This window comes from Cinclus cinclus, chromosome 2 (genome assembly GCF_963662255.1).
Source record: "Cinclus cinclus chromosome 2, bCinCin1.1, whole genome shotgun sequence".
Taxonomy (NCBI): Eukaryota; Metazoa; Chordata; class Aves; order Passeriformes; family Cinclidae; genus Cinclus; species Cinclus cinclus.
Window position 1 is genome coordinate 50,180,520 of NC_085047.1, and position 16,820 is coordinate 50,197,339.

The following is a 16,820-nucleotide window of genomic DNA, read 5'->3' on the forward strand; positions in this document are numbered from 1 at the left end:
GGACATAGCATTTGAAGGATGGTTTGATTTGAACTGTTTCAACAACAGTTATTGACAACTTAACTTTGTCTCACCAGAGATAAAACAACCTTCATTCCCACTCAGGTCAGCTCATTGATTTCACAGAAAACACATTTAGAAAGCAGAGCTGAATGCTTTCAGAAATTCCACCCATGAGATAAAAAGGGGGAAAAAAGCCCAACCAGCAAAAAGGAATTGATATAAAATGTTTGAGATTTCTTGATGCATGACAAATCAAGTATTTTTGTATATTTCTGTGGAAAGTAACAAGTAAATGAAATTACTGTTAACTGCTTGCTGAAATGATATAATCTCAAATACCTTACCTTCTTACTCTTCAGATACAGGACTCTTCTTTTATCCAATTTTATCCTTGTACCAGAGGTTATGTTAGGAAAGTAACAGCTCTGCTGAAAGAGTCTGAAAAAAAAAAAAAAAAAACACACCTGCTGCTCTCAACATCCATATTATAGACACCATAAGCATTATTACGAATAATGCTGAACTTGGCTTCTGTTTTACTCTTCTCCTACTTTGGGTTCAATGGAACTGTTCCATTGAAGTTTTACTTCATGTGCAGCCAGAATAGATTCTCAGCAACAGGACCTAATAAGCTTAAGAAGAAATACTGTTCTTCAACCACACAAAAATAAAATTGGATACACCAACGCCCTCAGTTTTCATAATTCTGTATCATTAAAAAAAATTAAAATTGCATCTGGTGAACACTATTTGTAGCATTCATACTTGCAAAATAGGACCGAAAAATAAAAGCCCAATCTCTGGAATTAATTCTGTTTTGTGATGATTTTATTGACATGCATTTCAATTTTTAGAAGTACACTGCCTCCTTTTCACTACTGCCATTCCTGTTTGGAGTACACTAACAGTTCAAAATCTTTTTTAAACTAGTTTCTGACTTCTAATTATCCATTACAGTAATAAAGCATTTATTTAAAACAATATCTTCACGTTTCCTACAAATATAAGGGGACTAAACTAAAAGCTTACACTTAAAAAAAGTGATGCTCTTTCTATGTCACCAAAGTTCTCAGCATCAGTCCTCTACCAGGAAGGCACTGACAGGAAGTCAAATGTGAATGAAAACACACAGAACAGGAGCCTCTGTTTCCAGATCCAAAAGATACCACAGTAATATATCTGAGAAATTTGAAAACCATTTAATTCTGTAGGATTTTTAGCAAGACAAACTTAAAGCTTCGCAAATCATATATGCATCTAGAAAGATGCAAGCAATCCAGTTATTTAACTAATAATTTGTCCACCAAAGTAAACAGATATCATTAAAAGAGTCTTGATTTGTGTACCACTGAAAAGGTTGGCAAACTGTACTGTACCTGATAAGAAGCATTTGGCTTTTGGGTTTTTTCCCCCCAAATTACCATTTATTTGGCTGCTGGTTGGAACACCAAACCCATTGCTAGTTAGAGAATTTCAGTTTGCAATGAGAACACAATAAATTCAAGTGTCTGTTTCATAATAATTCACACTTATTTTATTAATTTACTGCTAGTAGCTCTTATTGAATGTACATTGCATACAGCTCCCATACAGAATATGACTAGAAACTAACTTGTGCAGTGAAGTCATTATTAAGTTATAAAAATAACTGGATGCCTTGAAAAAAAATAAATACATACATTAGAAACCATTAGTCTGAAATTAAATCCTGGTCAGGTGTTACAATGCCAAGAATTAAGGACATATTTTAGAAAAAATAAAATTAAAAAAAAATTTTAAATTCCAAACCTGACTTTTTTAAAGCAGAAAATTTTCCAAGTTGTGAAAACCTAACTGTGACTTCGTTTTTACTACCTCTGAATGACTTGAGACTTAATAACTAACATTTTGATCCAAAACAATAACTCAGGCTTTGCAAAATACTGAATTTATATAATAAACACATACAAAAAGTCTGAAAAAGTATGCAGCAAAAGGGAATTGTGTCATTAAGATCATAACCTCCTTTGGCAGCTAGTCCAGAGATAATAAATGGTGCTAGAATTATTTTCCAGATTATTTTGCTCCACTCATCTCCTAAGTATGCATGCTCCTACACGTGCCTTTTAATTTCAACACGCTTCATGCGTCAAATGACCAACACAAACACTCTGATAGGACACAACATATATGCTAATATAAATTAAATGCCAGAATACCAAACCCAAGCAGATATACTTTAAGAAAACTTACCTGGACTTTGAAAAGCACCCTTGAGCTGCATCAGTGCTACCTCCCAAATGAAGACTCTTCCTTGCAAATAAGTGAGCTTTCTTCAGATCATTATTCTGTGGCACAGGCTCCTCCAAATGGCAGAATGAATGTATTGCCATTATTGAAGATTTACAGATCATCTGAGGTAATTGAACTGAAAGCAAGAAATACAGCAACTTTTTTTGGTGTAAAGTTACTTAAAATACTTTACTTAGTTTTCAAGAACTTGTTACTTAACAATAGCATTTAAAACACATAAAGGATATGTGTATGCAGTGATTGATAAAGTATAAATGAATTCATTAAAGCAGATGAAGAGTTCATCTAAGCAGAGAAGCCCAGATAAGGAACTTCCATTTAATGCTACTGCAGAGCACCATTTCAGTACATTTTAGGGATGTTTCTTATATATTTCTTCTCTTCAAAGAAGCTTTCACCAAGGTATCTATAATGATACATGTATTTTTGCAGAACATTTGCTTGTAGCATAGAATTATCCTCAAGTGGTTCAAGTTACTCCTTCCAGCATGAATTATTTTGTAGCTAAAACCACCAAATGTCATCTACCACCATCATGCCAAAAGAGAAGGCTTTAGAACACTGCCTTCAAGTTTCTCACAGCTTTCTCTAATTTTACAGGATGTACTTGGGATGCTTACTTGAGGGCAAGTCACAGATTCTAGAGACATAATCTGATGATTAATTCTGGTAAAATGCTAGTTCAAAGAGAGAGGACCCTCCTGCTGTTTGTTCTGATCCTCGGGTCATGATGCCATCTCCTGGTGGAGCCACCCACTAGATCAGAGTGAGGAACTAGCTTGGGTTAGAAATTGCTGCTTGCCACAGACCCCTGTCAAAGTCAGGATCAATTTTCTGATTCAAGTCACTGCATGATGGCACAAATCACTGTGCTAATACAATAGGAGGGAAAGTGAGGGAACAAGACCAGACAGCTAATTGCAGCTAAAAATGTCAGCACTTAAACTGCTGTTGTCACCTGAATGTAAATTACAAGGTAAATCACAGCTCTGCCACTGAAAGCAGCATAGCATACTACTGGACTGCTTTAACTTTCAGTTCCATCTCTGCATCACTGGTCATCATCCCCACAATGGCATCAAAAATGACAACTTGTAGAGCCTCACCAAAATTTCCCGGGGTACAATTTCCTGCCAAAGGCCATACACTGCAAGTTTAAGGTGGGATGAACTAAATAGGGCGTGCAGAGTCTATCAATATGTGGGTCCATCCATCTCTTGTCTACTAATGACAGAAGCAACTTGGTCCTTGTTTAGACTGCTAAACACAGAATAGAATAATGCAGTTTAACATGTCTGCTTAGGTAAGGCCTGGCCTTTTCTAACTTTCAAATCCACTACCTGATTTTGAATTTTGTCAAAAAGGAACATTAAACAGTCAGTTAAAGTTTAATAACAGTTTAGATATTTCAGAAATCCAAGTATTGTGCAAGTAGACATAGAAGACCAACCCAGAAACAGACCAAAGCAAAGTACAGACTGGATGCTATGCCTTTGTTATTAGGGAACAAACACACAAGCAAGAGACACATTACAAGTACCCCAGCTGCAGCTGGTATTTCTCATTACCTCTAATATACAACCGCATAGAAAGCTGTTGTTATCTTGTGCTCACAGAACTACTTGACTATCCATGCAGAATTCAAATCTACTTAAGTGGCATTAAAATAAGAGTCCTTGGTCTGCAAATTCCAACTCTGCTCCTTGTGTTCAGTTTAAAAGTACAGTATGTACAACACTTGACAGCTTCCGGTCTTTTGGCACAGCATCTCATCCTAACGAGATGCATGCTTCTTAGCAGATCAGCCACTTCATCCTTTAGAACCACTAAATGAATGAATAGCATCGAGTCCTTGTGACTTAGGAGTCTTTAGCACTTTATTCTAGCATTCAGTCTTTTGCTTCTCTAATCCCATAATCAGATAACATCCAATCAACATTATTTGAAAAGAATAAAATACCCACAACATGCTTGTGGTGAAGAGCAGCATAAAGAAATAACTCCACTCCTTCCTAGCACCTCTTATTCCTTTGAATAACTCCCTAAAAGCCCAAGAGACCTGCCAGGTCCTTAACATGTTACTAGCGATGTTACCATCCTCCTTGTATTTTTAAATAAAAGCATACAGTTTTTTCTTATATGAAAATACACTGCTATCAATAAGACATAACAACAACTATAGCCTGTTACTGAGATTAATTCAAATATTGGGAGGCTTAAAATGTTACATAAAAACATTTCTAACTGCATACAAGTTGTTGGCCTTTTACAGGCAGCAGTTTAGAGATTTCCTCTCTTATCACCAATTTCTTGCTTAAAAGGAAGCAATTAACAATAGTAAATGAGAACAGTTATACAAGTATCAATGGGTACAAATTTTATCTGGACACAAGAAAAAAATCCATATGATTCCCTGCATAGAAGGATTGTTTATTAAACTCAACCAGCTGTGCAGCTGTGTCTCACCATCTACATTTATCCAGATTCTGCATAGTATATTCTAACGGGGGGAGCTGGGATGGGGGGAGAGGGGAGGCCGGCTGTTTTGTTGGGGTGGTAGTGGGTTTAGTATTTTTTTTTTTTAATGTAAGAATGCCCCCTCACAGTCTGTGTCCTTGCTTTGGAAAGTTTTTAGGGCCTCAAGCCTTTCTTAGCCTGCTAAGCTTCACTGATGCCTTTGTTACTGTAGTCTCAGTACTAGTGGTCCCTGAATTAGGCAGAGTAAGTTCCAATCCATTCACACACCTCAACTGCATATAAACCATCACATTTTTAGGCACTCTACTCTGGATTAATTCTAGAACCAACCAACCGTATGCTAGGAAATAATTCCTACACAAGGAAATCAATCTGACATAAAATTGTACACAAAGAATGTGATACAATACACAAAAAAGGCATGGGTGTATTCCTCTCACTGTTTTAAATCTTGAACTTGGGTCAGATTTGCAACTCCATGCTACAATATGATGCAATTAGGTAAAATAACAGCAGTGACTTACTAGAGTTTATCTTATCCAACTAATGGATTTTTTATAAAGAAAGTATCCATTTGCATAATACAAGTGTGATAATCAAAAAATCATTCTAGTTGGAATAGGCCTCAGAGGTCATCTAGTTCTAGCAATCTCTGCTCAAAGCAGCATTAATACGTGAATATTCATTAATGATACAAGTTGTACTCTTAACCTTGCAGACCACTAATCACATGTAATCCTTAGTCAAAAGCACTCAACTGCCTTTGATAGGATTACTTATCTGCAGAAGGGTTTGTGGGACCAGTCACTTGCCACACATTATTCCTAAGCATGGAACATTATAGCACTTCCAGCTGTACTCAGAACCAGTACTACACTTGCATTTCACTTCAAATGTCTTCTAATCAGGTACTGTTATGACAGCAGTTTTCCAAGGGGACCTGCTGTACAGGGGTAGATTTTGATAGATGACAAAAGGATGGAGGGAAGTAGGGGGAGATGAATCCCTAAGCAAAGTAGAAGCACGGAGCTGGGTCCTGGTTTCAGGTGGTTCAGAGGCTGATGAATGTAGGACAGAGGTCCTGCTCTGAGAGATACCCATAATACCTATAAACCTAAAAAATACCTACAAAGAGAAATTAACACCACTGGCATTAACAACCCTTTAGATATCAATATCAGTGCCCAAACTTCAGCAGAGTAAATTTGGGAACCTATTTTAGTACTGCCATTTTGTTTTGTTCCTCCAGTTTTGCTCTGACAAGGATCTCCGTTTTGGATTTTTGCTTAAGTTTACACCTTTATTTCATGCATGAAATACGGTACAGCATTGCAAATTACAAAAAAAAAAAAAAAGAAAAAAATTAAGAAACCCTCACTGAAACAATCCACAAGTAATAATAAAAAAAGTTGAAATGTTTTATTACACCATAGTTACCCAATGACACAAGCAGAATTATAAAAGAAATTTGCCTTATGTTAGTTCAGCAATATCTTCTGTTCTGGAGCATGAAATAGTGACAGTCTATCTATGCTGGGTGACAATATGTGAACTCTGCCAAACAAACTAAATATTAAAAAGCTCACCTTCTAAATAATTATTTCATTTGAACATTTAATACCTGCTATTGTAAGTAACTTCAAATATTAATACTGTGGACACTACTATAAACAGTATAGGCACTATTTAAGTGTAACAACAGCAAGAAGAAATAAATAGCAGAATATGTAGTAAAAAAAGAAATTTATTTTAGCAGCTTTGTTAACCTTGGTCTTAGGACCATTCAAAAGGCATTTTAAAACACTGGGCTCTGGGGTATTTTTAAATACATTGAAAACCTTTTAAATTCTACAGTTCCAGATATTATGTACATGCCTCCCCCAACCATTCACTAGTAGCCACTGCTGTTTGCTAGGCTGCACAGAGGGCCTATCCCTATTTGACCTCATACACTTAAACTACAGGACACTCCAACAATTTTCTTTTACATACCCACAAAAAGCGTTACATTTCACACCAGTGTGTAAGTAAGTGGTAGAAGTTAGGTCACAGGATGGTGCACCCACATCAACCACAAAGTCATGAAAGACAGGGACATGGTTCCAAGATGCAGGTAGGAAGCAGCAAAAGACAAAAATCTAGCCAGCAATTCTAAAGGCAAAAACAAGAGGTCAATCAGATTCTCAAACTGACAGAGCATCTTCACCAGCAAATTTCTACCTTAAATATCTTTATTTTATACTTGCATTAAGAAACTTCAATAATTTTTCTGATTAATAAAGATGAGTAATAGATTCTACTAAATATTTAAATCCCTCTTTAACAATAAACTATATAGCCTTTGTGTTTAAGAAAGAAAAAATCTACTTCAGAATAGTTGTTCAGCAACAAAACTAACTGCATTTCCATGTTTGCAACCTTTTATAGGAGTGTAGTGTTTGGCATTCTAGTTGAGAATGGAAGGTCAATGTCAACCTGACTATCAAGCAACAAGTCCCTGTCCTGGCACCCTGTCTGAGGGAAGAGAGAACAAATTGCAAGGAGATGTTCCATGGTATATTTAAACACAGGTATACCCACACCTTGCTAAATGCTGCTGCCATGTAAAAAGCAATAGACTGGTTCTGAGTTTTGGCCAAGTGCAAAATTATAGAAAACTTATCTAGGAATAGAGCAACCAAAAAAAAAGAGAAAGAAAGAGTTGTCAATTATACCATACTGTGCATAGAGAATGACATCAGCACACCTCAAAACTTCTGCATTAGCACACCACAGGTTACATAAAAATTGCCAGCGTGGCTTGTTAATAACATTTCTGATATAAGGAAAAAGCACTATCAGGCTGAAAAGGACAATTACTGCCATTCCCTTCTGTTCTAAAGGCAAAGGTAGAAATGATGCTTTATATAGAACAAGTACTGAACACCACCATAGCTTTGGAATGTATCTCTCATAAATTTTTGAGTACAAAGAAAGGTTGAGAAATTGATAGGGAAGAGGACATACAATTAGATGCACTTTACAGGCCAATGGGTTTCAACATGAGAGGGGTGCTAAATTCACATCAGCGAACCAGAATTCAGAAATACTTTGTTTCAGCTCTGAACTATTGGTATTTTAGGCTAGAGGGAAAAAAGCTAATACTTTTTTGTTACCACCATGATCCCACCCATCCACTCCCCACACCCCTTGCTAACACAGGATCCAATAATTACAGAAAAAATGCCCTAAAAACATTTTAAATATTTAAAAATCATTTATTTAGTAAAGGGTAGTGGTCTCAAGGTCCAAAACGTCTCCTTTTTGAGGGTGAAGAACCACATGCATTCTTACAGCAACTGACATAACAAAATCAAGATATGGTGATTAAACATCACAAGCAAATAAAAACTGTCATATAAAAGTATCTGTGTACTACACCTTAATAAAGACAAATTATTTTCTTTCACTAGCTCTACATAAGGAATGACTTCATATACAAAAAACTTTTCACACATTAAAAAAAAAAACAAAACAAACAAAAACACCACAGGATAATTCAAAGACAGGAAAGATTTTGCAAGGATTTTAAGCTCACACAGAATTAGTCCTATCAACTTTAACAAACTCTTCAGACTCATGCAACACTGAAAAACCAGGGAAGTATGCAATATGCTGGCAATTCCAGAAACAGGAGACGGGACAGGCATTTTAAACTCTTCAGAATAAGCATCAGTCTTTCTCTGTATTTACACAGAACTTAGTCAAAAGAGATGCCAGAAGCTGAAGTCTCTGTTCACACACAGTGCAAAGTGGCTGTAACATCCTCACACAAGATGTTTAACCAAACGGGATTGCAGAAACCAACCCCCTCCCCCCCCCCCCAAGACTAAATAAGAAAAGAACCACAGATAATGGTGATAAAATGAACTCAAGTGCTTCAAGTACCAAAAGGGAAAGCCTCTAATGGACATGCAATGCTACATCAGTGTAAGTTTAAATAGGTAAGTAAGAATGGATAATATGTCACTTTTCAACTCCACAAAATGGATCATTGCTCTTTTTTCCTTTGTCAGTGCGACATGACACCTTACAAACTTAGAATCAGTCTACTTGACAAAACTCATTCCTTCTGAAAGTACCAGAATACATGAAAAATATATTGAAGCACATTACCAAGCGTGAAAAGAGCTGGCCAATTTCTTGGACAGCAACCGTGTTACTTAAATTCTTTGCTCTGCTAACATAGGAACCTGGTTCTGCAGCCAGCATATTCAGATTTTTTTTCCTCAAGATTCACAAGTGTTCAACTTTAACTAATGTTTGATTACCACTTCTTTTTTCAAGAAAACAAAACAGCCTTTAAAGTTACTTTGAAAACAGAATGGAACAACTAAGACTCTTTTAGAAATGTCATTATATCACTTATTGTTTACTTGCATAGATATAATTTGGTATTCATTTCCCTTTTATAAACACACACAAAAGAGTGATAGCACCTTGTAGACCATGCCACTTTTCCTAAATTCCTGTACAACACTGTCTTTAGCAGCTATTGCTGAAAATCACTATTCTCAAAATTAATGAAACCTTACTGATAATACATCTTGGAATTCTGATATAAGTCAATTAAACCTAAAACCACCTCAGAAATTCCAGACTTTTATACAGAGGAAGAGAAAACCCGCGCAAAGGCCAAACAAAAAGGAAAGTCAAATGCAACATGCCTTAAAAGAGCAATTAATGTATGAAACTAGAAACCAGCAGATCACATCTGAGGAAGTATTAACTATTTGTTCATTTTACTTCAAAACACTTGGCTTGCTGTAATCCTTCTCACTTTGCAAGTCACAATGCAACTCCAAACTTTCACATCAGTTTTTCAAGTCCTTAACATCAAGGTAGCCAATATCTTTGTCTGCCACTACAGAGACAGGAATTTTGTTTGACTGCTGTTGTATTACCTCATGGTGAGTCCCATCCAAATCCTTCCATCAGCATTAAGCTGTATTTTCTATTTTTGCTGTCTTTCACAAGAGTAGCAATGCAACACCACAGTGCCACAGAACGATAACTGGAAGATCCCTAAGGACACAAATGCACAACCAAACCACCATGATCCTTATCAGATACCACCCAGCTTTCCACAGGTTTCAGAAACAACATTTCATCATTGGCATTTTCCGACTAGAAATATTCCTGAAAATAATTCATTTCTGAAAACACAAGAGATACTAAGTTAACTCTTGGCTATTCTTCCCTACTATAATGGGGTCAGAAGCTTAGGGGCTGTGGGAAATGGAGGTAAAATAACTTTAAGAACAGTATGAAAATTAAGAATGTATTTTGAAGGCCAGCTGCGATTCCCAAATAGAAATCACTGCAGTGATTTCTGAGAGTACTGCATCAGGTGTCAAGTGTTCAGTTTCTTTCTTTCTACACAGCAAAAACTGCACTCCTGCTAAGGATGACAAAATAAGAGGCACTCTTATAAAATCCAAGAAAAAAAAAGAAGTCTACCTTTACCTCAGAACAATATACAGATTTCTCCTGTTCTGTCAAGGCCAAGGCACCATAGTAGCAAAAAAAAAAATAAAAATGCAGCACTTCTTTTTTTCCCCTGTACTTTTGAAAATGAGTCATAAAAACATAAGAGGTTTTTACTTCAGAAAAATAAAGAGTTTAAACAGGCAGCAGTTGACAAAAAAACCCTGGCCTCTTATTTTAGCTACTGATATTAGAATCTCTGTCTTAGAAAAGAGCTCCATCTCTTTGGATAAAATATTGCAATGCCATAACCAAAGAATATTATGCATACATAGCAAAATCAGTAATGTTAGTAATTTGTGGGCTTAAAAATAGTTGAGGAATGCAAGAAAGTTTACAAACATGTCACCTTGACTTCCTATACAAAAAAAAAAAATCTAAGTGAGACAATGACTTTCTTGTGGTCTGTCCTTGAAAACCAGAACATAATACATTTCAGCATTGAACAGAGAAAAAGAGGTATGCACATAATTAGTTACTTTACTATTCTTACATTAAAATTTAAACTTGCAAAGTTCCATTTTGGAAACGTCCGTATGTTAGGTTTTGGAAAAAAGAAGGAGAGTTCAAGCAAAAGTAAAATCCAAGAAACAAAACCTTCAGAGCAAAAGTTTTCAGCTGGTACCTCCCACTCCATTCTCAGTTTCTCAGGGACCATCATGCAGCAACAACATGGTTAGAACTGAGCAGCCAGTGGGTGTGCAATTTGCATGTGAAAATATTTTTAGGAGACACACATGAATAGCATATGCTCTCAGCCTGAGTATAATGGTTTCTGGTTACTCTTTGAAAGCACTATATAGATATCTATATACACACATATATATGTAAGCCTTAAGCAACACCTGTTTCAAGAGTTCGTCTTGGGGTTTGGGGGGAGACTCTGAGTCTCCACCATGTCCGTGTAATCACAAAGTTGGCAAATTATGTTTGAACAGAGTGCAACAAGAGGATGATCCCTTGATTCAGGAAGTTAAGTCAGACATGGATGCATCTTCCAATTTTTGAAGCTCCTTTGCTTCAGGCATCTTAAAACCTTCCTAATTGTTTTTATGTTATGAAAAAAGTTTCAAAAGGTAGATAGAAATTTATAAAACAAGAAATAAGCCATGTGCTCATGCACTATTAGTTAAATTGAAACCAAATTTAGTCAAATCCACACAACATGCAAGACAAAACTCCATTTGAGCAAACAGTAGATCCCAAAGTCATTACCAGTCCAGATCTGGAACACTCAAATCAATTCCTAGTGACTGTGGAGTTAGCATGACGTAGTAATTATTACTATAGGACTGTTTTGTTCAGGACAAATGGAGTTTTAAGGTAAAACGAGATGAAAAACATTCCTTTCTTTTCTTTGCCAACACACAAATTCTGTTCCTCAAGCATATGGAAAAACTCAGGCTCTGGATTCTGTCTTCGGCACAAGCCTTCCTTTAATTAACTTGAATGTCAGGGAGGAAAAAAGAAAGGACACCAGTAAATCCTACTGTGGTACTCAGGAATATATAAAAAACACCTGAAATCATAGAATCCTCTGGGTTGGAAGGGACCTTTAAAGCTCATCTAATCCAACCTCAAGCAACGAGCACAGACATCTACAAGAACAGGTTGCTCAGAGCCCTGACCAAAATGACCTTGCATGTTTCCATGGACAAGGCATCTAATACCTCTCTGGCAACCTTTTTGTTTTTCACCACCCTCATTCTAAAGTATTTTTTCCTTGACCCTGCTAAAATGTATGTCCCCAAATATAAGTTAATTTATAAAAAAGTTGGGGGAGGAAGGGAAGGGACAAAGCAGAGAATGGAGGCATTAAGTAACTTAAAAAATCTTAACAGTATTGAGTCATAAATTATAAGTTACCAGAGAACTGGGATCTAGTACTAGAGGTTTTTCAAAATCAGCCCATGCTAAGAAGCAGGAAAAATATCTATTTAATCCTTCCAGAGCACCCAAGTAAACACATTTTAACCACATTCTCTCTTAGGCTGTACACACTTGAAACAAAAATTTGTGGAAGGCCAAAACAAAGCAGCAGACTCTAGTCCCCCCTGGGAAAAGTAAAAACTTACACCACAGTGAGAAGCTAAAAATTTGTTATTGGAATTTTTTTGAACAGAACTTATACTAACTTTTATACTAATGAGCAGAACTCACCGTGGATGTACAAAAATTAGTGTATTTTAACCATAAGTACTACTAGAGCTAAAAACACAACATTCTGAGAGTCCCAAAATGCCAGCAGAAAAATCACTGCATACCTACAATTACCTAAGGAAACTACTACATTATATTATTCATTAGATTGCATTATTTGATCAGTTTTAGCACTTATACAGAGCCACTGGAAATGAGACTAAATACATATCATATGCACTGTGTATATGTAGGAACACCCATGTCGACGACTGTAGAGCAACTGAGTTCCTTCTACTCAACACAGTCAAAAGTGCTTTACACTCCTGATGAACGTACATAGTAAAAAAACATTCTCCACCATCAAAGCACTAATGAAAGAAACCCCAACATCAATCTAAAAATAAGTACTCGTGACATAATTCTTCACACATTTCGTTGCAGTATTTCTCTCCAGTCAGGCATAAAACTTCCTCCAACAGAACAAAATACTCTCAAGCATTAATTCAACCTTCACAACACTGCTGCACGAATTAAAAGATTAACTACAGAAAAAAAAACATTAGATTATGGATGTTACAGCGGACCCGTTACAGCAACCCATCATTTCGCAATGCAAATCACACAGCGTTAAGCGCTTTTTAAAAACGCAAGCAGGAGCAGCGTGTCAGGAAAGCAGAGGCAGGCAGTAGGAGAGAAGGTATTTTCTGTGCTATCACTGGAACAATCTCCTGACTCACTGCCTCCTGCAGCCCCTGGCAGCTGGAGGTTGGGGCCGCACTGACAGCTTTCCTGACGCAAGAGAAGCGGAGCACTGACCTAAATGCCGCAGCTGCTGAGCTCCTTGCAGCTCAGCTCGAGGAAAAGAGGCCAGCATGGATTCAAGTGCCAGCCACAAACACTCGAGCTAATGCAGCCCGCGGCTGCCGGCGCAGAGACGGTCGCCGAGACCCCCACATCACCGCGACCTCTTGAGCCTGAAACCTCCAAAAACGACTGCGAGGCGAGCTCTAGGCTGAGACTTAGAGCAGAGATTTTTAACAGGGAGCTGCACATCCCCGCAGCGCTTCGGCGGCGGGGGCGGCAGTAGCAAAACTGGCCGCCCCAGGGTCTCGGGCAGAAAGTCACACGGGACGCGAGCCTGGGACAAGGTTAAACCCCACCCTGGGCGCGACTTTAGGCAGGTATTCGATGGCCCGCAGGTTAATCATCAACTCCCTGCCCCGGGCACTGCGCCGAGCAGCGGCGCGGCCCCTCCCGCCACCGGGGCGAGCACTGCGGGGCCGCCGCCTCCCGGCCCTCAGCTGCGGGGAGAGCAGGTGTGAGCTCCTCCCTTCCTTCCTCCCTCCCTGCCCGCCCGGGCGGCCCGGGGAGCCGCCGCAGGACCGCCCCCGCCGCCGTCCCCTCCCACCGCACCGCGTGAGTGATGGAGCGGGGCGGAAGGACGCGAAGGAGCGAGGGAGGGGGCGGGAAGTACCTCGGGAACTGCTGGCCGCGCTCGGCTCAGCCCAGGGCCCGCCCGGCGGTGGCTCCGCCTCCGCTGGCTGCCGGGAGCGGGGCGGGGCGGGCCCGCATGGCAGCGGGAGCGCGCCGGAAGCTGCGCAGCGGCAGGCGCCGAGCGGGCGGTGGTGGCCGGGGGCGGCGGGGACAGCGGCGGGACCCGGGGGCAGCGGCCGCAGGTGAGAGCGGGGCCGCCGAGCGCAGCGGGCCGGGGCTCGGATGGCGCCGGGAGCGGCGGGCCCGGCTTGTCCCGGTCCCTTGGGTGCGGGCGCGGCGGAGAGCGCGGGCGTCTGGCGGGTCCCGAAATGCCGACTGAGTATTTCATGTCAGTAGCAGCGCGGGGAAGGGTGCGGGCCTTCCGCGGCTCGCTCGTCGGAGGTGCGCCCGCGGAGGAACCGCGTGCGTGCCCGCACGCATCCGCCCCTGGGATGGTTTTCTAGGATTCAGCGATTAACTCTGTGAACGCTATTTTTTTTTTTCTGCAGTCTTTCCGTAGCGTGTGGATCACTCTGGATGTGGAGTAAGAACTCAGGAGGCAGTTTACCCGTGGGTTTATATGAAAAAAGCCGGGCACGTTTCGGTGTGGGAGGGACGGAGGGAGGGCAGCAGTCCCGCGCTGGGCCGGCCCTGCCCTGACGGCTGGTTAGGTGGCATCCACCCCCCGTGCCTCTCTTTGCCGCTGCCTTGGGACGCAGATCGCCTGCCTTCCTGAAGTCTTGCCTCTTAGCTGCAGCTACAATAAACTGCACTAGTTTAGGCTGTGTTTTTCCTACGCTCGCGGTTTTGTTTCACAGGGACTAATGGTTTGCCAGCAAAACGTAGTCCCCATCCCTTGTCATACACCCATAGAAGTATTCAATATGTGGAGGTCTCAGAGAAGTCTGCTTGTCTGAGAAACTCTTAGAACAGTGGAGTAATGATGTTGCACACTAGTTTGTTTTGCAGTGTCAACAGCCTTCTCTTTATTTGCTTAGTCTCTGTCAGGCTGTTTTCAGGAAAGAAATTCATGTTTGCTCCCGCAGCATGGAGCCTTGTAGTTCTGCCCAGTACTTACAGGCTGTGCTGGAAAGAGAATCGCTATCTCACAGGGATGATGTCACTGTTAGATGCAACAAAATGCATTTTGTGGCCAAAACTGTCAATTTTTGAAGGAGAGACTGAGATTTGGATATTTGTATTTACGACCTCAAATAAACAAAAAATCTTAATATTCTGATTTCTTACTGTGTTAAGAATGGAAAAATAACTAACACTTTTTTCCTTCACATTTGTTTCTTCTAATCTTTTCAATATCCCCTTGAGGAAGGAAACAAGACTTGTAAGGTGATATACAAAAAGGTTGTTTTAAAACGCCATTTTAGCCTTTAAGCAATATGTTCTCTTCACTGTAGTGTAAGCGCTGTTGTTGCCTGCTTTTTGCAGATTGTAATTCATAAGGTACTTTTTCACAAAGTACAGTTATTATCAAAAAGGCTCAGGTCCCTTTTTCCATAGAATTGTTTGATGTGATGGTTTGGGCTGGAAGGTACCTTTAGAGATCATTTAGTTCCAATCCCCCTGCTGTGGGCAGGGACACCTTCCACAAGACCAGGTTCTTCTAAGCTCTATCCCACCTGACATTGGACATCTCCAAAGGATGAAACATCCACGGCTTCCTTGAGCAACCTCTCCCAGTGTGTCTCACTATCCTGACCATAGAGAATTTCTCCCTTTAATCCAATCTAAATCTGCCCTCTTTAAATTTAAAACCACTGCACATTGTACTGTCACTACAGATCCCGGTGAAAGGTCTCTGTCTCTTCCTTATAAGCCTTTTTTAAGCACTGAAAGGCTGCAGGAAGGTTTCCCCAGAGCCTGCTCTTTTCCAGGCTGAACAATCCCAGCTCTCACAGCCTTTCTTCATAGGAGGGGTGCTCTGCACTCGCTCCAGCAGGTCCACATCATTACTTAGTTCCCAGCACTTCAGGTGGGGTCTCACCAGAGCAGACTGCAGGTGCAGAATCCAGATCCCACAGTCTGTGTCTTTGCTGAAGATAAAAAACAATACTGGCTCAAATTTACGCCCTTGAGGGATGCCACTCATTACTGGTTTGTGCTTGGTACATTGAGCTGCAGCTGTTTGCATGTGGCCATCCAGCCAATTCCTGAGGCATTTAGGAGTTCTATTTTAAGCCCATATGTCTCCAATCCTTCATCTTTTCCTTATTTTCTATCTTTTGCCCTCCCTAGTCATTGGAGTTTTCATAGGCCAATTTAATTCCCTGAAATGGCAGAAGAACTTGTGCTTTACTAAGTTTTCTGCTGTTTTGTGAGTTCATTTAGTTAATAGAAAGTCTGATGAGGACATGAGCTGTCAGGGAAAATGGGGGGAAGGGAAGGGAAATAAGAGAAAAGTGATGCCCCTATTCTGCAGCAGCAAGTTACTAGATCAACTCATCTACTCAAGGAAGTGTAGCCACAGCACAGTGATAATTAAGCCACATCCACAGCATATATTGCATTACATTTTTCAATATTCCAACTTAAAGAAGGAAAGTAACATTAATTGTTAAGAACACAACCTAGTAAGGTTGAATGTGCGTTCCTGTGTACTCTCCCATCTGTGATGCAGTTATTGCATGTAGCTACAATGAGTTGTTGCAGTACTTGGTGCAGTAGTCTTTTGGCTGTTTTTGTTGGCAGTATTATCTGATGCACAGTGTTTGTATACTGTGCAAAGATCACCAATACCTTCCTGTAATGTTAGAAGCTTTGAATGCAGGCCTCTTGGTACCCCTCTGCATACCTAGTACTGGCAGACCCATTTTATTTGCTCATTGTAGTTTGCCTGTGAACTAAAAGGATAATTAATTTTTTAAAAATGTTACTACATTTGTAAGAGA